Raw genomic sequence first — 21,815 nt, forward strand, 5'->3', positions numbered from 1 at the left:
TGCATGGATCAAGCCATGTAAATAACATATGTGATATATGTCTCGTCTCATGTAATTAAGTCTGCTAGAAACCTACACAACGAATGTCTTAATATCCTCTACAAAGTGAGGGCAAGGTAATAATCGGGTGTCTAGAGAGGGATATAAGAGGTCCTCATGGAGTATGTTGCTCCCTTCTAGTAGTGGGGGGGAAAAAAAATAGTAGTGGAAAAAAAAAAAGAATGTGAATATATCTTTTGAAAATATAGCATACGCGTTAATTAGAGTAGATAAACCTGCCAGCTACGGCTGCCTTGGATGTGATTAATTATTCTAATCCTTCTTCAAAAATCCCTTAATACACTCCTCTGATTTCCCTCGCTCAATGTTTACCATCGCAATTTGGTTGAATGATGCTGGTTTAAGTAACTATTAATTTTTTTTAATCAGATGGGTTACCGACATATCAACTGCGCGGCCGTCTATGGCAATGAGAAAGAGGTAAACCGGATTAAGTAAAGAAAGCTGAAGTATATTACTAATTTGTGTTGATAGATGAACTAATCAACGCAGTTAATCAAATCCTGTTAGATTGGAGAAGCACTGCAAGAATGCTTCAAGGCTACTTATGGACCACTTCCAAGCTTTGGTAAATGGATTGCAAAACATATATTTTGCAATTAAGAATATAAAGCACAATACATTAACATATATAATTACAATTAAGAATGTATTAACACTTTTTTTTATAACTTTCATGGAATTAAAAAGCAAAAAAGAAAACAAAGACACACATGCATAGATTATGATGATGATTTTGCACCCTTGGATATAAAGGCTACGTGGCAAGCGATGGAGAGGTTACCAGGGATAGACAAGGTCAAGACCATAGGGATGAGCAACTTCAAGTGTGGAGAAGCTAGGGGTCCTCCTATCCTATGCCATGATTGTGCCAGGTGTGTGCCAAGTGGAGTGCCACCCTCTTTGGCAGCAATGCAAGCTTCAACGTTTTTGCACCTTCAAGGGCATCCACATTTCTGTGAGTATATTCCCATCCCTTTTGGTATCTGAGGAGTCATCACATGATGTAGCTAGATGGTTTTGATGGTTTGATTTAACTTTGAATCAAATCTAATCTGCTTTTTCTTGTTGTGTCGTTGAATGTGGATTTGTGAAACGTGCATGCATGATGGTGATATGCACGTGTGACTCAGTTAGTGAAAGTAGAAAAAAAGGGCATGAGGAAGGGGTTGCAAGTTGGGTGGTGGTATAGAAGGCTGTTGCGTGATGGTATAGAAGACTGTTGCATGATAAGTGTGTGCACGAAATAGAGGGTTTGAGGAGTGGGGTTAGAAGAGTGCTTAGTGATGGTGAAAAGGGAGATCAGGTGGGGTTAGAAATGTATATATGGTGGTGTGCGCACGTGTGATTGCATGATGGTGGTATGCACATGTGACTGAGTATAGTGAAAGTAGAAAAAAAGGGCGTGAGAAACGGGTTGGAAGGGTGTTGCATGATAAGTGTGTTCGCACTAAGTTTAGAAATGTATATATGGTGGTGTGTGCACATGTGATTACATGATGGTGGTGTGTGCACGTGTGATTACATGATGGTGGTATGCACATGTGATTGAGTACAATGAAAGTGGAAAAAAAGGGCATTGGAAGTTGGGTGGTGTTATAGAAGCGTGTTGCATGATAAGTCTGTTTGCACAAAATAGAGGGGAGGAGTGGTGTTAGAAGAGTGCTTAGTCATGGTGAAAAGGGGGTGATGGTTGGGTTAGAAATGTATATATGGTGGTGTGCACACGTGTGATTGAACATAATGGAAGATTGGGGGATGTGAATCATGTAGTTTTCTGAACCAGTGCTCACTGCTTAGAAAAGTTTTTGACTTTTATGATTGGAACAGGTTTTTCAGGCTGAAAAAATCTAGGGACGAGGCTGAAAAAAGCTAGGGACATTCCCCTACATTTTTACCTATGAGGGCATTGCCCAAGCGGCCTTGTATCAAGCCATCCCTGTCCATAATCTTCACAATCTCCTTTCCCTTATTATTATGAGTGCATGTCCTTCAAGATAATGGAAGGTAGGGAGATGTGAATCATGTGAAAGCTTGGTGTTATGGTGGATGGATTAATACTACCATGTGATCAACATTGAAGGTGGGTGTGTGATATTGGAAGATATATTAGTGATTATTGAGTAAAGATGGAAAATTGCAATATTATTATTGATGGATGGGGGAATTCAATTGAGTTAAAAAACTCTTTCAAAAAAAGAGTTTAAAAAAAGGAGAGAAAAAGAGAGACTTGTGTACGTTTGTTGGTGATGTGCATGTTAGGTAATAGATATGCATATTATAAATGTTAATTATGCATGATGCATAATTATCCTCCTCCTAATTTAATCCATTTAGCAGGTGAGATTGCTTAGAAACGAAGAGATGTGCAACGACTCTGGGCCTTACAAATCTGTGGAGGAGTTCTGGGATGGTGATTTGTAAACAAGCTTTAAAAATTGTATTGCGATGTAGATGGCACGAATAAATAAATGTCTTTATTTTTAAAAAAACACTTACTTCAATTTGCTCCTATGATACTTGGCAATATTAATGGTCATTAAGTGTTGTAAAATCTAGCCAAGATAAATAAATAAATGTCCTTTTTATCTTTTAAAAAAACTTGAATGGTCATTTTTCAAAATGAGTTTGCTACAAAAATAGAGGTATCTTCTTTTTTGGGGGGTAAACTTTTGAAGTATGCATTAGAAAAGAATTAAGGAAATTATTACAGAAAAGCTTTTGAACTTATGGCTACTCGAGGCATCGAGGAGCAACTTGTGTGGACTCCAGCCATTGAGTCTAATTGTGAGGACTCTAACCATTGAGTTCTTCCCTATCCCTAGATCCCTTTCTTGTAATCCACACTAGGAGGGGACCAGCGTGTTATCGCTTCCCCTCTCACTCCCCTTATAGTTGAGGGGGAGAGCTTAGGGAAGTGCCACATGGCCGAGCCCTCGGTCAACCATGTGGCAATAAAAAATAGATTTAGTGTGAGAAATAGTATGGATAATACTATTATCCACACTAACCAAGAATTTCCCCTTGCTCGGCCACGTGGTGGCTCCGTGGACGGGGAGAACGCGCACGTGAGTCACCAAACTAGTTTTATCATAGAAATAGATCTTATAAAATATTTAAAAAATAGATGTTTGAAAAGTGTGTGTTTGGCATTCACTCCAACATGTTCAACGATGGAATTCTATGCATTTTGCCCCATGAGGAGCATGGCGCTCCCTCTCTATGTCGTCTCATCCACCCACCCACCCATCGGCCCCCAAAAAAATTATGAGGTCAACAGGGGCCTCAAAGCTCTGTGGATCTATGTAGCTATACTCTCTCTCTCTCTCTCTCTCTCTCTCTCTCTCTCTCTCTCTCTCTCTCTTTAGTGTTAGAATAAAGTTTTTCTCTAACCAGTGAAAAAAAGGATGACCTTGACACGCAACCCATTTTTATTGAACAAAGGCATAGGTTAACCAATTTTATAACTAACATTTCACAAAATTGGATCTTTAAATTCAAGGCTAGGCGAAATTACAACCAATTTTTCTCAATTTGAGCCGTGAAAATTACACCAAAGGAGAGTTTTTTTCTGACATTGGTGCTGATGCGGTTGCACACAACATGGTAGCATCCTCTAATGATGGAGACCTCGTTAGTCCGCAAGAGCTGGTGTAGTGGTGTAGGAAAGCTTATGGAAAAAAAAGGATTTACCCCATTAAGCTTTGCGCCTATTAATTAACTCATTTTGATATGGACTCTCTTGCCTAGACCCCTCGAAACTTATTTCCAACTTTACCCAAAAAGTGAGCGTGATATGGTACAATTTTCCTCCTTACATCTTGAAGATTATGCTCATCAATGGTGGAGGCACTTGATCAAACAAGGGAACACGCCATCAACTTGGGAAGGATTGAAGCGGGAGATGAACTTGGCCTTCATTTCACCCTTAGTGCTCGACCGATACCATGAAGAATGGTATGAGCTTTCTCAAAAGGGGATGATGGTGAGAGGTTACATCAAGAGATTTTTGAAGCTTTCAATGTACGTGGAAGGCTTGAGTAAAGACATGAAGATGAAAAAGTTTGTGCATGGGCTTGAACACTTCATCAAGGCGGATGTGTCAGCTCAAAGGCCTAGCTCTCTCAAAGAAGCTATGAGGTTAGCCGAACTCTATGAGCCAAAGTACAAGAGGTCTCAGCCCATGACCTTCACCAAAGACACACTCAAACCAACCACTACTTCTTACAATTTTGGGAAAGGTCCTACCTCTACATTACCATCCTCTAATCCAAGAACTCCTACATCATTTGGGGGTGGACAGCCAAAGAATGGGATACATCAATTTGATGCCAAAAAGAGTAGTGACTTCATGAAGAAGAAGCCCTTTCAACCCTTCAAGAAGACTCAAAGAATGGATAATCCAAAGATTGAGGAGTTGAGAAGCAAAGGGCTATGTTTCAAGTGCAAAGAGAGGTGGTCACCCGGGCATGTGTGCAAATCAAAGAAGATTGTGGCCACTATGATCCTCATGGATGAGGAAGAGAACAAGGATGACTCTCATGACATTGAGGAATGGGAGGATTGCAATGAAGAAGCACATGAGGAGACACTTGAAGACCATTCTTTCATCACGGAGGATGGTGAGTTTCCGTTTGATCCGGGAGGTGGAGTTAAGGAAAGCCTTGTGGACGGAGACATGCCTACCAATGCAGAAATTTCAGCTTGCATATGCTCTATCTCACAAGAGTTGTTGGCGGGTTGCAAGAACCCAAGCACACTAAGGTTGGTGGGGACCATCAATGGGAGGGTTGCACATATTCTTGTGGATTCCGGGAGCACTCATAGCTTCATCAACTCTAAATCCATCAACTCTCTCAAACTCAACACAAAGAAGACACCTACAACGTTCCAAGTGCAAGTGGCAAATGGGGAAAGTGAGAAGACTAGCTTGGTTTGCCCTTCTACAAAAGTGGTTTTATCCTCTTCATACACTTGGGAAGGTGATTTGGTGGTTTTGGATATGGGTCCCATCGACATTGTCATGGGGTGTGATTGGTTGGCTTCACTTGGTGACATTCACATGAACCTTCAACAAGGTTTCATGAGCTTTCTACATCATGGGCAACAAGTGGTACTTGCTGCAAATGCACCTAAGAAGCTCTCTTTGATCACTCCAAGGCGACTCAAGAAAGAGATTAAGGCTTTTGGCACTATCTATGTGTTACATGTTACCCAAGAGGGGATGGAAGGCAGTGGACAGCACATAGATGAGGAAATGGCAACTCTTCTTAAGAAGTATACATGCTGTAATTTCTAGACAGCTTTGGGAAGGTCTACTATTGGGCCTATTTTTCTACTCCAACAAGCTTCATGGCGTATCCTAATGAAAGATTATGATGTGGGCTACATATGGCTGAGTGTACATATCATTTTCAGCCCAATATATGGAGTCTAAATGAAGGATTTTCAAGGGTCTTCATCGACTAGAAGGGCTGTCATAACAGTCCCACTCATACACTTTGGGCTTGAAGCTTTGTGGACTTGTATACATCCGGATTTTCATTGTATATGTGCTTTGGATGTACTTGAGAACTCTTAACCACTTCCCATTGATTACATTAGAGTCTCATACTTTGAGATTGTACATGTTATTGATTTTGAGGACAAAATCTTTGGGAAGGGATGGTTTGTAATAAAGTAGGAACTTTATTCAATAGGGTTAATAATGGGACAAGTCCATGTATAAAAGAGGGGACTTGGACCATGGTTGTAACTTTTGATGATCATTTTTAGAAATGGAAACTTATGTTTCTTGGAGCTCATGGCTTCTCTCTTGGCTTGTGGAAGGCTATTTCCATTCTCTTGGTGAGAGACTAAACACACTTAGGCATCATGTTTACATGGTGATTACTCATATTTTTCATGCATTACATCCCTTCATTCCAGATTCATGGGTCCGTGATGTATACTATAGTTATCCATCTAACCCGAGAAGATATTTGGTGAGCTTCATCATCAACGGTGTTTCCTTACACTTCCCATTTGATCCAGGTTTACTTGGAGCCATGGTTTTGGACTTTACATGGTTTGGATTTCTCTTTAATCCAAGTGGTTGTATGTTTGGCCTCATCTTCGACAGCATTCCACCTTTCTTTCCATTTGATCTCGTCGGGGCTCATGTGACTTTAGTATCGACATCGTGCGACTCATGTTTTTGCATCCATTTACCCTTGAGGGGTTTACCTAAAAATATGTAAGTATACCACATAAGTTCAAATGAAGGGGTTTTTTAATTCAAAATTTTAAGACAAACTTACATAAGTACATTTACATAAGGGGTTTAAAAATCGATTTTGAAAAAAAAACCGTAAGTCCATAAAGAAAAAGGGATCATTTTATTCATGAAAAATTCATAGGTAAGGGGTTTTTTAAATACCCCTTGAACGCATGTGATATATAGGGTTTCTTAGTAGTGCACCCCCCGAGCATTTACCATGGCATTAACACCTAGTTATGGTTGATTTTTAGCTTTTATATATAGCCTTTGCATATGTTTGTTTGTGCACGACCACCCTTTGATTTTGAGGATGAAATCATTGTAGGAGAGTATAGATTATAATAAAGTGATTTTAGGGTGCACATGCACATGGGGCATGGGCCTAGGCACATGGAGCTTAGGGCACATTTAGCATGGGTTTTGGGCATATGGGGCTTTGGGGACTGTAAAAGACATCAGCCCTAGGACTATTGTACCCTTTTGGACCTTTTTGAACATAATATACACTAACTTTCTTGGAGCTATTAGCTTCTTACACAAGCTTTCATGGCTTTCTTCATGAACTTATGGCTACTCGAGGCATCGAGGAGCAACTTGTGTGGACTCCAGCCATTGAGTCTAATTGTGAGGACTCTAACCATTGAGTTCTGCCCTATCCCTAGATCCCTTTCTTGTCATCCACACTAGGAGGGGACCAGCGTGTTATCCCTTCCCCTCTCACTCCCCTTACAGTTGAGGGGGAGAGTTGAGGGGGAGAGCTTAGGGAGGTGCCACATGGCCGAGCCCTCGGTCAACCATGTGGCAGTATGAATAGATTTAGTGTGAGAAATAGTATGGATAATACTATTATCCACACTAACCAGGAATTTCCCCTTGCTCGGCCACGTGGTAGCTCCGTGACGGGGAGAACGAGCACGCGAGTCACCAAACTAGTTTTATCATAGAAATAGATCTTATAAAATATTTAAAAAATAGATGTTTGGAAAGTGTGTGTTTAGCATTCACTCCAACATGTTCAACGATGGAATTCTGTGCATTTTGCCGTGAGGAGCATGACGCTCCCTCTCTATGTCGTCTCATCCACCCACCCACCCATCGGCCCCCAAAAAAATTATGAGGTCAAGAGGGGCCTCAAAGCTCTGCAGATCTATGTAGCTATACTCTCTCTCTCTCTCTCTCTCTCTCTCTCTCTCTCTCTCCCTTATTAGTGTTAGAATAAAGTTTTTCTCTAACCAGTGAAAAAAAGTATGACCTTGACATGCAACCGATTTTTATTAAACAAAGGCATAGGTTAACCAATTTTATAACTAAAATTTCACAAAATTAAATCTTTAAACTCAAGACTAGGCGAAATTACAACCGATTTTTCTCAATTTGAGCCGTAAAAATTACACCAAAGGAGAGTTTTTTTTTGACATTGGTGCTGATGCGGTTGCACACAATATGGTAGCATCCTCCAATGATGGAGACCTCGTTAGTCCGCAAGAGCTGGTGTAGTGGTGTAGGAAAGCTTATGGAAAAAAAAGGATTTACCCCATTAAGCTTTGCGCCTATTAATTAACTCATTTTGATATGGACTCTCTTGCCTACCCCCCTCGAAACTTATATGCGGGTGTGAGAGTGCGTGTGCACGAGAGAAATCGATACACATTTGGCAACTACCAATCAAAAACGAGACAAGGCATTTGGCAAGTGGAGACACATGCCAGCCAACGACACATGTGAAGTTTGGAGAAAGAAGAAGGCTATGTAGCTTTGCATGGATCAAGCCATGTAAATAACATATGTGATATATGTCTCGTCTCATGTAATTAAGTCTGCTAGAAACCTACACAACGAATGTCTTAATATCCTCTACAAAGTGAGGGCAAGGTAATAATCGGGTGTCTAGAGAGGGATATAAGAGGTCCTCATGGAGTATGTTGCTCCCTTCTAGTAGTGGGGGGGAAAAAAAAATAGTAGTGGAAAAAAAAAAAGAATGTGAATATATCTTTTGAAAATATAGCATACGCGTTAATTAGAGTAGATAAACCTGCCAGCTACGGCTGCCTTGGATGTGATTAATTATTCTAATCCTTCTTCAAAAATCCCTTAATACACTCCTCTGATTTCCCTCGCTCAATGTTTACCATCGCAATTTGGTTGAATGATGCTGGTTTAAGTAACTATTAATTTTTTTTAATCAGATGGGTTACCGACATATCAACTGCGCGGCCGTCTATGGCAATGAGAAAGAGGTAAACCGGATTAAGTAAAGAAAGCTGAAGTATATTACTAATTTGTGTTGATGGATGAACTAATCAACGCAGTTAATCAAATCCTGTTAGATTGGAGAAGCACTGCAAGAATGCTTCAAGGCTACTTATGGACCACTTCCAAGCTTTGGTAAATGGATTGCAAAACATATATTTTGCAATTAAGAATATAAAGCACAATACATTAACATATATAATTACAATTAAGAATGTATTAACACTTTTTTTTATAACTTTCATGGAATTAAAAAGCAAAAAAGAAAACAAAGACACACATGCATAGATTATGATGATGATTTTGCACCCTTGGATATAAAGGCTACGTGGCAAGCGATGGAGAGGTTACCAGGGATAGACAAGGTCAAGACCATAGGGATGAGCAACTTCAAGTGTGGAGAAGCTAGGGGTCCTCCTATCCTATGCCATGATTGTGCCAGGTGTGTGCCAAGTGGAGTGCCACCCTCTTTGGCAGCAATGCAAGCTTCAACGTTTTTGCACCTTCAAGGGCATCCACATTTCTGTGAGTATATTCCCATCCCTTTTGGTATCTGAGGAGTCATCACATGATGTAGCTAGATGGTTTTGATGGTTTGATTTAACTTTGAATCAAATCTAATCTGCTTTTTCTTGTTGTGTCGTTGAATGTGGATTTGTGAAACGTGCATGCATGATGGTGATATGCACGTGTGACTCAGTTAGTGAAAGTAGAAAAAAAGGGCATGAGGAAGGGGTTGCAAGTTGGGTGGTGGTATAGAAGGCTGTTGCGTGATGGTATAGAAGACTGTTGCATGATAAGTGTGTGCACGAAATAGAGGGTTTGAGGAGTGGGGTTAGAAGAGTGCTTAGTGATGGTGAAAAGGGAGATCAGGTGGGGTTAGAAATGTATATATGGTGGTGTGCGCACGTGTGATTGCATGATGGTGGTATGCACATGTGACTGAGTATAGTGAAAGTAGAAAAAAAGGGCGTGAGAAACGGGTTGGAAGGGTGTTGCATGATAAGTGTGTTCGCACTAAGTTTAGAAATGTATATATGGTGGTGTGTGCACATGTGATTACATGATGGTGGTGTGTGCACGTGTGATTACATGATGGTGGTATGCACATGTGATTGAGTACAATGAAAGTGGAAAAAAAGGGCATTGGAAGTTGGGTGGTGTTATAGAAGCGTGTTGCATGATAAGTCTGTTTGCACAAAATAGAGGGGAGGAGTGGTGTTAGAAGAGTGCTTAGTCATGGTGAAAAGGGGGTGATGGTTGGGTTAGAAATGTATATATGGTGGTGTGCACACGTGTGATTGAACATAATGGAAGATTGGGGGATGTGAATCATGTAGTTTTCTGAACCAGTGCTCACTGCTTAGAAAAGTTTTTGACTTTTATGATTGGAACAGGTTTTTCAGGCTGAAAAAATCTAGGGACGAGGCTGAAAAAAGCTAGGGACATTCCCCTACATTTTTACCTATGAGGGCATTGCCCAAGCGGCCTTGTATCAAGCCATCCCTGTCCATAATCTTCACAATCTCCTTTCCCTTATTATTATGAGTGCATGTCCTTCAAGATAATGGAAGGTAGGGAGATGTGAATCATGTGAAAGCTTGGTGTTATGGTGGATGGATTAATACTACCATGTGATCAACATTGAAGGTGGGTGTGTGATATTGGAAGATATATTAGTGATTATTGAGTAAAGATGGAAAATTGCAATATTATTATTGATGGATGGGGGAATTCAATTGAGTTAAAAAACTCTTTCAAAAAAAGAGTTTAAAAAAAGGAGAGAAAAAGAGAGACTTGTGTACGTTTGTTGGTGATGTGCATGTTAGGTAATAGATATGCATATTATAAATGTTAATTATGCATGATGCATAATTATCCTCCTCCTAATTTAATCCATTTAGCAGGTGAGATTGCTTAGAAACGAAGAGATGTGCAACGACTCTGGGCCTTACAAATCTGTGGAGGAGTTCTGGGATGGTGATTTGTAAACAAGCTTTAAAAATTGTATTGCGATGTAGATGGCACGAATAAATAAATGTCTTTATTTTTAAAAAAACACTTACTTCAATTTGCTCCTATGATACTTGGCAATATTAATGGTCATTAAGTGTTGTAAAATCTAGCCAAGATAAATAAATAAATGTCCTTTTTATCTTTTAAAAAAACTTGAATGGTCATTTTTCAAAATGAGTTTGCTACAAAAATAGAGGTATCTTCTTTTTTGGGGGGTAAACTTTTGAAGTATGCATTAGAAAAGAATTAAGGAAATTATTACAGAAAAGCTTTTGAACTTATGGCTACTCGAGGCATCGAGGAGCAACTTGTGTGGACTCCAGCCATTGAGTCTAATTGTGAGGACTCTAACCATTGAGTTCTGCCCTATCCCTAGATCCCTTTCTTGTAATCCACACTAGGAGGGGACCAGCGTGTTATCGCTTCCCCTCTCACTCCCCTTATAGTTGAGGGGGAGAGCTTAGGGAAGTGCCACATGGCCGAGCCCTCGGTCAACCATGTGGCAATAAAAAATAGATTTAGTGTGAGAAATAGTATGGATAATACTATTATCCACACTAACCAAGAATTTCCCCTTGCTCGGCCACGTGGTGGCTCCGTGGACGGGGAGAACGCGCACGTGAGTCACCAAACTAGTTTTATCATAGAAATAGATCTTATAAAATATTTAAAAAATAGATGTTTGAAAAGTGTGTGTTTGGCATTCACTCCAACATGTTCAACGATGGAATTCTATGCATTTTGCCCCATGAGGAGCATGGCGCTCCCTCTCTATGTCGTCTCATCCACCCACCCACCCATCGGCCCCCAAAAAAATTATGAGGTCAACAGGGGCCTCAAAGCTCTGTGGATCTATGTAGCTATACTCTCTCTCTCTCTCTCTCTCTCTCTCTCTCTCTCTCTTTAGTGTTAGAATAAAGTTTTTCTCTAACCAGTGAAAAAAAGGATGACCTTGACACGCAACCCATTTTTATTGAACAAAGGCATAGGTTAACCAATTTTATAACTAACATTTCACAAAATTGGATCTTTAAATTCAAGGCTAGGCGAAATTACAACCAATTTTTCTCAATTTGAGCCGTGAAAATTACACCAAAGGAGAGTTTTTTTCTGACATTGGTGCTGATGCGGTTGCACACAACATGGTAGCATCCTCTAATGATGGAGACCTCGTTAGTCCGCAAGAGCTGGTGTAGTGGTGTAGGAAAGCTTATGGAAAAAAAAGGATTTACCCCATTAAGCTTTGCGCCTATTAATTAACTCATTTTGATATGGACTCTCTTGCCTAGACCCCTCGAAACTTATTTCCAACTTTACCCAAAAAGTGAGCGTGATATGGTACAATTTTCCTCCTTACATCTTGAAGATTATGCTCATCAATGGTGGAGGCACTTGATCAAACAAGGGAACACGCCATCAACTTGGGAAGGATTGAAGCGGGAGATGAACTTGGCCTTCATTTCACCCTTAGTGCTCGACCGATACCATGAAGAATGGTATGAGCTTTCTCAAAAGGGGATGATGGTGAGAGGTTACATCAAGAGATTTTTGAAGCTTTCAATGTACGTGGAAGGCTTGAGTAAAGACATGAAGATGAAAAAGTTTGTGCATGGGCTTGAACACTTCATCAAGGCGGATGTGTCGGCTCAAAGGCCTAGCTCTCTCAAAGAAGCTATGAGGTTAGCCGAACTCTATGAGCCAAAGTACAAGAGGTCTCAGCCCATGACCTTCACCAAAGACACACTCAAACCAACCACTACTTCTTACAATTTTGGGAAAGGTCCTACCTCTACATTACCATCCTCTAATCCAAGAACTCCTACATCATTTGGGGGTGGACAGCCAAAGAATGGGATACATCAATTTGATGCCAAAAAGAGTAGTGACTTCATGAAGAAGAAGCCCTTTCAACCCTTCAAGAAGACTCAAAGAATGGATAATCCAAAGATTGAGGAGTTGAGAAGCAAAGGGCTATGTTTCAAGTGCAAAGAGAGGTGGTCACCCGGGCATGTGTGCAAATCAAAGAAGATTGTGGCCACTATGATCCTCATGGATGAGGAAGAGAACAAGGATGACTCTCATGACATTGAGGAATGGGAGGATTGCAATGAAGAAGCACATGAGGAGACACTTGAAGACCATTCTTTCATCACGGAGGATGGTGAGTTTCCGTTTGATCCGGGAGGTGGAGTTAAGGAAAGCCTTGTGGACGGAGACATGCCTACCAATGCAGAAATTTCAGCTTGCATATGCTCTATCTCACAAGAGTTGTTGGCGGGTTGCAAGAACCCAAGCACACTAAGGTTGGTGGGGACCATCAATGGGAGGGTTGCACATATTCTTGTGGATTCCGGGAGCACTCATAGCTTCATCAACTCTAAATCCATCAACTCTCTCAAACTCAACACAAAGAAGACACCTACAACGTTCCAAGTGCAAGTGGCAAATGGGGAAAGTGAGAAGACTAGCTTGGTTTGCCCTTCTACAAAAGTGGTTTTATCCTCTTCATACACTTGGGAAGGTGATTTGGTGGTTTTGGATATGGGTCCCATCGACATTGTCATGGGGTGTGATTGGTTGGCTTCACTTGGTGACATTCACATGAACCTTCAACAAGGTTTCATGAGCTTTCTACATCATGGGCAACAAGTGGTACTTGCTGCAAATGCACCTAAGAAGCTCTCTTTGATCACTCCAAGGCGACTCAAGAAAGAGATTAAGGCTTTTGGCACTATCTATGTGTTACATGTTACCCAAGAGGGGATGGAAGGCAGTGGACAGCACATAGATGAGGAAATGGCAACTCTTCTTAAGAAGTATACATGCTGTAATTTCTAGACAGCTTTGGGAAGGTCTACTATTGGGCCTATTTTTCTACTCCAACAAGCTTCATGGCGTATCCTAATGAAAGATTATGATGTGGGCTACATATGGCTGAGTGTACATATCATTTTCAGCCCAATATATGGAGTCTAAATGAAGGATTTTCAAGGGTCTTCATCGACTAGAAGGGCTGTCATAACAGTCCCACTCATACACTTTGGGCTTGAAGCTTTGTGGACTTGTATACATCCGGATTTTCATTGTATATGTGCTTTGGATGTACTTGAGAACTCTTAACCACTTCCCATTGATTACATTAGAGTCTCATACTTTGAGATTGTACATGTTATTGATTTTGAGGACAAAATCTTTGGGAAGGGATGGTTTGTAATAAAGTAGGAACTTTATTCAATAGGGTTAATAATGGGACAAGTCCATGTATAAAAGAGGGGACTTGGACCATGGTTGTAACTTTTGATGATCATTTTTAGAAATGGAAACTTATGTTTCTTGGAGCTCATGGCTTCTCTCTTGGCTTGTGGAAGGCTATTTCCATTCTCTTGGTGAGAGACTAAACACACTTAGGCATCATGTTTACATGGTGATTACTCATATTTTTCATGCATTACATCCCTTCATTCCAGATTCATGGGTCCGTGATGTATACTATAGTTATCCATCTAACCCGAGAAGATATTTGGTGAGCTTCATCATCAACGGTGTTTCCTTACACTTCCCATTTGATCCAGGTTTACTTGGAGCCATGGTTTTGGACTTTACATGGTTTGGATTTCTCTTTAATCCAAGTGGTTGTATGTTTGGCCTCATCTTCGACAGCATTCCACCTTTCTTTCCATTTGATCTCGTCGGGGCTCATGTGACTTTAGTATCGACATCGTGCGACTCATGTTTTTGCATCTATTTACCCTTGAGGGGTTTACCTAAAAATATGTAAGTATACCACATAAGTTCAAATGAAGGGGTTTTTTAATTCAAAATTTTAAGACAAACTTACATAAGTACATTTACATAAGGGGTTTAAAAATCGATTTTGAAAAAAAAACCGTAAGTCCATAAAGAAAAAGGGATCATTTTATTCATGAAAAATTCATAGGTAAGGGGTTTTTTAAATACCCCTTGAACGCATGTGATATATAGGGTTTCTTAGTAGTGCACCCCCCGAGCATTTACCATGGCATTAACACCTAGTTATGGTTGATTTTTAGCTTTTATATATAGCCTTTGCATATGTTTGTTTGTGCACGACCACCCTTTGATTTTGAGGATGAAATCATTGTAGGAGAGTATAGATTATAATAAAGTGATTTTAGGGTGCACATGCACATGGGGCATGGGCCTAGGCACATGGAGCTTAGGGCACATTTAGCATGGGTTTTGGGCATATGGGGCTTTGGGGACTGTAAAAGACATCAGCCCTAGGACTATTGTACCCTTTTGGACCTTTTTGAACATAATATACACTAACTTTCTTGGAGCTATTAGCTTCTTACACAAGCTTTCATGGCTTTCTTCATGAACTTATGGCTACTCGAGGCATCGAGGAGCAACTTGTGTGGACTCCAGCCATTGAGTCTAATTGTGAGGACTCTAACCATTGAGTTCTGCCCTATCCCTAGATCCCTTTCTTGTCATCCACACTAGGAGGGGACCAGCGTGTTATCCCTTCCCCTCTCACTCCCCTTACAGTTGAGGGGGAGAGTTGAGGGGGAGAGCTTAGGGAGGTGCCACATGGCCGAGCCCTCGGTCAACCATGTGGCAGTATGAATAGATTTAGTGTGAGAAATAGTATGGATAATACTATTATCCACACTAACCAGGAATTTCCCCTTGCTCGGCCACGTGGTAGCTCCGTGACGGGGAGAACGAGCACGCGAGTCACCAAACTAGTTTTATCATAGAAATAGATCTTATAAAATATTTAAAAAATAGATGTTTGGAAAGTGTGTGTTTAGCATTCACTCCAACATGTTCAACGATGGAATTCTGTGCATTTTGCCGTGAGGAGCATGACGCTCCCTCTCTATGTCGTCTCATCCACCCACCCACCCATCGGCCCCCAAAAAAATTATGAGGTCAAGAGGGGCCTCAAAGCTCTGCAGATCTATGTAGCTATACTCTCTCTCTCTCTCTCTCTCTCTCTCTCTCTCTCTCTCTCCCTTATTAGTGTTAGAATAAAGTTTTTCTCTAACCAGTGAAAAAAAGTATGACCTTGACATGCAACCGATTTTTATTAAACAAAGGCATAGGTTAACCAATTTTATAACTAAAATTTCACAAAATTAAATCTTTAAACTCAAGACTAGGCGAAATTACAACCGATTTTTCTCAATTTGAGCCGTAAAAATTACACCAAAGGAGAGTTTTTTTTTGACATTGGTGCTGATGCGGTTGCACACAATATGGTAGCATCCTCCAATGATGGAGACCTCGTTAGTCCGCAAGAGCTGGTGTAGTGGTGTAGGAAAGCTTATGGAAAAAAAAGGATTTACCCCATTAAGCTTTGCGCCTATTAATTAACTCATTTTGATATGGACTCTCTTGCCTACCCCCCTCGAAACTTATATGCGGGTGTGAGAGTGCGTGTGCACGAGAGAAATCGATACACATTTGGCAACTACCAATCAAAAACGAGACAAGGCATTTGGCAAGTGGAGACACATGCCAGCCAACGACACATGTGAAGTTTGGAGAAAGAAGAAGGCTATGTAGCTTTGCATGGATCAAGCCATGTAAATAACATATGTGATATATGTCTCGTCTCATGTAATTAAGTCTGCTAGAAACCTACACAACGAATGTCTTAATATCCTCTACAAAGTGAGGGCAAGGTAATAATCGGGTGTCTAGAGAGGGATATAAGAGGTCCTCATGGAGTATGTTGCTCCCTTCTAGTAGTGGGGGGGAAAAAAAAATAGTAGTGGAAAAAAAAAAAGAATGTGAATATATCTTTTGAAAATATAGCATACGCGTTAATTAGAGTAGATAAACCTGCCAGCTACGGCTGCCTTGGATGTGATTAATTATTCTAATCCTTCTTCAAAAATCCCTTAATACACTCCTCTGATTTCCCTCGCTCAATGTTTACCATCGCAATTTGGTTGAATGATGCTGGTTTAAGTAACTATTAATTTTTTTTAATCAGATGGGTTACCGACATATCAACTGCGCGGCCGTCTATGGCAATGAGAAAGAGGTAAACCGGATTAAGTAAAAAAAGCTGAAGTATATTACTAATTTGTGTTGATAGATGAACTAATCAACGCAGTTAATCAAATCCTGTTAGATTGGAGAAGCACTGCAAGAATGCTTCAAGGCTACTTATGGACCACTTCCAAGCTTTGGTAAATGGATTGCAAAACATATATTTTGCAATTAAGAATATAAAGCACAATACATTAACATATATAATTACAATTAAGAATGTATTAACACTTTTTTTTATAACTTTCATGGAATTAAAAAGCAAAAAAGAAAACAAAGACACACATGCATAGATTATGATGATGATTTTGCACCCTTGGATATAAAGGCTACGTGGCAAGCGATGGAGAGGTTACCAGGGATAGACAAGGTCAAGACCATAGGGATGAGCAACTTCAAGTGTGGAGAAGCTAGGGGTCCTCCTATCCTATGCCATGATTGTGCCAGGTGTGTGCCAAGTGGAGTGCCACCCTCTTTGGCAGCAATGCAAGCTTCAACGTTTTTGCACCTTCAAGGGCATCCACATTTCTGTGAGTATATTCCCATCCCTTTTGGTATCTGAGGAGTCATCACATGATGTAGCTAGATGGTTTTGATGGTTTGATTTAACTTTGAATCAAATCTAATCTGCTTTTTCTTGTTGTGTCGTTGAATGTGGATTTGTGAAACGTGCATGCATGATGGTGATATGCACGTGTGACTCAGTTAGTGAAAGTAGAAAAAAAGGGCATGAGGAAGGGGTTGCAAGTTGGGTGGTGGTATAGAAGGCTGTTGCGTGATGGTATAGAAGACTGTTGCATGATAAGTGTGTGCACGAAATAGAGGGTTTGAGGAGTGGGGTTAGAAGAGTGCTTAGTGATGGTGAAAAGGGAGATCAGGTGGGGTTAGAAATGTATATATGGTGGTGTGCGCACGTGTGATTGCATGATGGTGGTATGCACATGTGACTGAGTATAGTGAAAGTAGAAAAAAAGGGCGTGAGAAACGGGTTGGAAGGGTGTTGCATGATAAGTGTGTTCGCACTAAGTTTAGAAATGTATATATGGTGGTGTGTGCACATGTGATTACATGATGGTGGTGTGTGCACGTGTGATTACATGATGGTGGTATGCACATGTGATTGAGTACAATGAAAGTGGAAAAAAAGGGCATTGGAAGTTGGGTGGTGTTATAGAAGCGTGTTGCATGATAAGTCTGTTTGCACAAAATAGAGGGGAGGAGTGGTGTTAGAAGAGTGCTTAGTCATGGTGAAAAGGGGGTGATGGTTGGGTTAGAAATGTATATATGGTGGTGTGCACACGTGTGATTGAACATAATGGAAGATTGGGGGATGTGAATCATGTAGTTTTCTGAACCAGTGCTCACTGCTTAGAAAAGTTTTTGACTTTTATGATTGGAACAGGTTTTTCAGGCTGAAAAAATCTAGGGACGAGGCTGAAAAAAGCTAGGGACATTCCCCTACATTTTTACCTATGAGGGCATTGCCCAAGCGGCCTTGTATCAAGCCATCCCTGTCCATAATCTTCACAATCTCCTTTCCCTTATTATTATGAGTGCATGTCCTTCAAGATAATGGAAGGTAGGGAGATGTGAATCATGTGAAAGCTTGGTGTTATGGTGGATGGATTAATACTACCATGTGATCAACATTGAAGGTGGGTGTGTGATATTGGAAGATATATTAGTGATTATTGAGTAAAGATGGAAAATTGCAATATTATTATTGATGGATGGGGGAATTCAATTGAGTTAAAAAACTCTTTCAAAAAAAGAGTTTAAAAAAAGGAGAGAAAAAGAGAGACTTGTGTACGTTTGTTGGTGATGTGCATGTTAGGTAATAGATATGCATATTATAAATGTTAATTATGCATGATGCATAATTATCCTCCTCCTAATTTAATCCATTTAGCAGGTGAGATTGCTTAGAAACGAAGAGATGTGCAACGACTCTGGGCCTTACAAATCTGTGGAGGAGTTCTGGGATGGTGATTTGTAAACAAGCTTTAAAAATTGTATTGCGATGTAGATGGCACGAATAAATAAATGTCTTTATTTTTAAAAAAACACTTACTTCAATTTGCTCCTATGATACTTGGCAATATTAATGGTCATTAAGTGTTGTAAAATCTAGCCAAGATAAATAAATAAATGTCCTTTTTATCTTTTAAAAAAACTTGAATGGTCATTTTTCAAAATGAGTTTGCTACAAAAATAGAGGTATCTTCTTTTTTGGGGGGTAAACTTTTGAAGTATGCATTAGAAAAGAATTAAGGAAATTATTACAGAAAAGCTTTTGAACTTATGGCTACTCGAGGCATCGAGGAGCAACTTGTGTGGACTCCAGCCATTGAGTCTAATTGTGAGGACTCTAACCATTGAGTTCTTCCCTATCCCTAGATCCCTTTCTTGTAATCCACACTAGGAGGGGACCAGCGTGTTATCGCTTCCCCTCTCACTCCCCTTATAGTTGAGGGGGAGAGCTTAGGGAAGTGCCACATGGCCGAGCCCTCGGTCAACCATGTGGCAATAAAAAATAGATTTAGTGTGAGAAATAGTATGGATAATACTATTATCCACACTAACCAAGAATTTCCCCTTGCTCGGCCACGTGGTGGCTCCGTGGACGGGGAGAACGCGCACGTGAGTCACCAAACTAGTTTTATCATAGAAATAGATCTTATAAAATATTTAAAAAATAGATGTTTGAAAAGTGTGTGTTTGGCATTCACTCCAACATGTTCAACGATGGAATTCTATGCATTTTGCCCCATGAGGAGCATGGCGCTCCCTCTCTATGTCGTCTCATCCACCCACCCACCCATCGGCCCCCAAAAAAATTATGAGGTCAACAGGGGCCTCAAAGCTCTGTGGATCTATGTAGCTATACTCTCTCTCTCTCTCTCTCTCTCTCTCTCTCTCTCTCTCTCTCTCTCTCTTTAGTGTTAGAATAAAGTTTTTCTCTAACCAGTGAAAAAAAGGATGACCTTGACACGCAACCCATTTTTATTGAACAAAGGCATAGGTTAACCAATTTTATAACTAACATTTCACAAAATTGGATCTTTAAATTCAAGGCTAGGCGAAATTACAACCAATTTTTCTCAATTTGAGCCGTGAAAATTACACCAAAGGAGAGTTTTTTTCTGACATTGGTGCTGATGCGGTTGCACACAACATGGTAGCATCCTCTAATGATGGAGACCTCGTTAGTCCGCAAGAGCTGGTGTAGTGGTGTAGGAAAGCTTATGGAAAAAAAAGGATTTACCCCATTAAGCTTTGCGCCTATTAATTAACTCATTTTGATATGGACTCTCTTGCCTAGACCCCTCGAAACTTATTTCCAACTTTACCCAAAAAGTGAGCGTGATATGGTACAATTTTCCTCCTTACATCTTGAAGATTATGCTCATCAATGGTGGAGGCACTTGATCAAACAAGGGAACACGCCATCAACTTGGGAAGGATTGAAGCGGGAGATGAACTTGGCCTTCATTTCACCCTTAGTGCTCGACCGATACCATGAAGAATGGTATGAGCTTTCTCAAAAGGGGATGATGGTGAGAGGTTACATCAAGAGATTTTTGAAGCTTTCAATGTACGTGGAAGGCTTGAGTAAAGACATGAAGATGAAAAAGTTTGTGCATGGGCTTGAACACTTCATCAAGGCGGATGTGTCAGCTCAAAGGCCTAGCTCTCTCAAAGAAGCTATGAGGTTAGCCGAACTCTATGAGCCAAAGTACAAGAGGTCTCAGCCCATGACCTTCACCAAAGACACACTCAAACCAACCACTACTTCTTACAATTTTGGGAAAGGTCCTACCTCTACATTACCATCCTCTAATCCAAGAACTCCTACATCATTTGGGGGTGGACAGCCAAAGAATGGGATACATCAATTTGATGCCAAAAAGAGTAGTGACTTCATGAAGAAGAAGCCCTTTCAACCCTTCAAGAAGACTCAAAGAATGGATAATCCAAAGATTGAGGAGTTGAGAAGCAAAGGGCTATGTTTCAAGTGCAAAGAGAGGTGGTCACCCGGGCATGTGTGCAAATCAAAGAAGATTGTGGCCACTATGATCCTCATGGATGAGGAAGAGAACAAGGATGACTCTCATGACATTGAGGAATGGGAGGATTGCAATGAAGAAGCACATGAGGAGACACTTGAAGACCATTCTTTCATCACGGAGGATGGTGAGTTTCCGTTTGATCCGGGAGGTGGAGTTAAGGAAAGCCTTGTGGACGGAGACATGCCTACCAATGCAGAAATTTCAGCTTGCATATGCTCTATCTCACAAGAGTTGTTGGCGGGTTGCAAGAACCCAAGCACACTAAGGTTGGTGGGGACCATCAATGGGAGGGTTGCACATATTCTTGTGGATTCCGGGAGCACTCATAGCTTCATCAACTCTAAATCCATCAACTCTCTCAAACTCAACACAAAGAAGACACCTACAACGTTCCAAGTGCAAGTGGCAAATGGGGAAAGTGAGAAGACTAGCTTGGTTTGCCCTTCTACAAAAGTGGTTTTATCCTCTTCATACACTTGGGAAGGTGATTTGGTGGTTTTGGATATGGGTCCCATCGACATTGTCATGGGGTGTGATTGGTTGGCTTCACTTGGTGACATTCACATGAACCTTCAACAAGGTTTCATGAGCTTTCTACATCATGGGCAACAAGTGGTACTTGCTGCAAATGCACCTAAGAAGCTCTCTTTGATCACTCCAAGGCGACTCAAGAAAGAGATTAAGGCTTTTGGTACTATCTATGTGTTACATGTTACCCAAGAGGGGATGGAAGGCAGTGGACAGCACATAGATGAGGAAATGGCAACTCTTCTTAAGAAGTATACATGCTGTAATTTCTAGACAGCTTTGGGAAGGTCTACTATTGGGCCTATTTTTCTACTCCAACAAGCTTCATGGCGTATCCTAATGAAAGATTATGATGTGGGCTACATATGGCTGAGTGTACATATCATTTTCAGCCCAATATATGGAGTCTAAATGAAGGATTTTCAAGGGTCTTCATCGACTAGAAGGGCTGTCATAACAGTCCCACTCATACACTTTGGGCTTGAAGCTTTGTGGACTTGTATACATCCGGATTTTCATTGTATATGTGCTTTGGATGTACTTGAGAACTCTTAACCACTTCCCATTGATTACATTAGAGTCTCATA

General features: G+C 40.6%; 3 pseudogenes; all 3 read left to right on the forward strand.

The window, feature by feature from the left end:
* Positions 1-429: 429 nt before the first annotated feature.
* LOC147608898 (NADPH-dependent aldo-keto reductase, chloroplastic-like) lies at positions 430-1,084 on the forward strand (annotated as a pseudogene).
* A 7,421-nt stretch (positions 1,085-8,505) lies between these two features.
* Positions 8,506-9,160, forward strand: LOC147608899 (NADPH-dependent aldo-keto reductase, chloroplastic-like; annotated as a pseudogene).
* A 7,411-nt stretch (positions 9,161-16,571) lies between these two features.
* On the forward strand, positions 16,572-17,226 carry LOC147608900 (NADPH-dependent aldo-keto reductase, chloroplastic-like; annotated as a pseudogene).
* Positions 17,227-21,815: the final 4,589 nt, after the last annotated feature.

Source organism: Cibotium barometz, chromosome 52 (genome assembly GCF_041138505.1).
Source record: "Cibotium barometz isolate CiBa-2024 chromosome 52, ASM4113850v1, whole genome shotgun sequence".
NCBI classification, from domain to species: domain Eukaryota; kingdom Viridiplantae; phylum Streptophyta; class Polypodiopsida; order Cyatheales; family Cibotiaceae; genus Cibotium; species Cibotium barometz.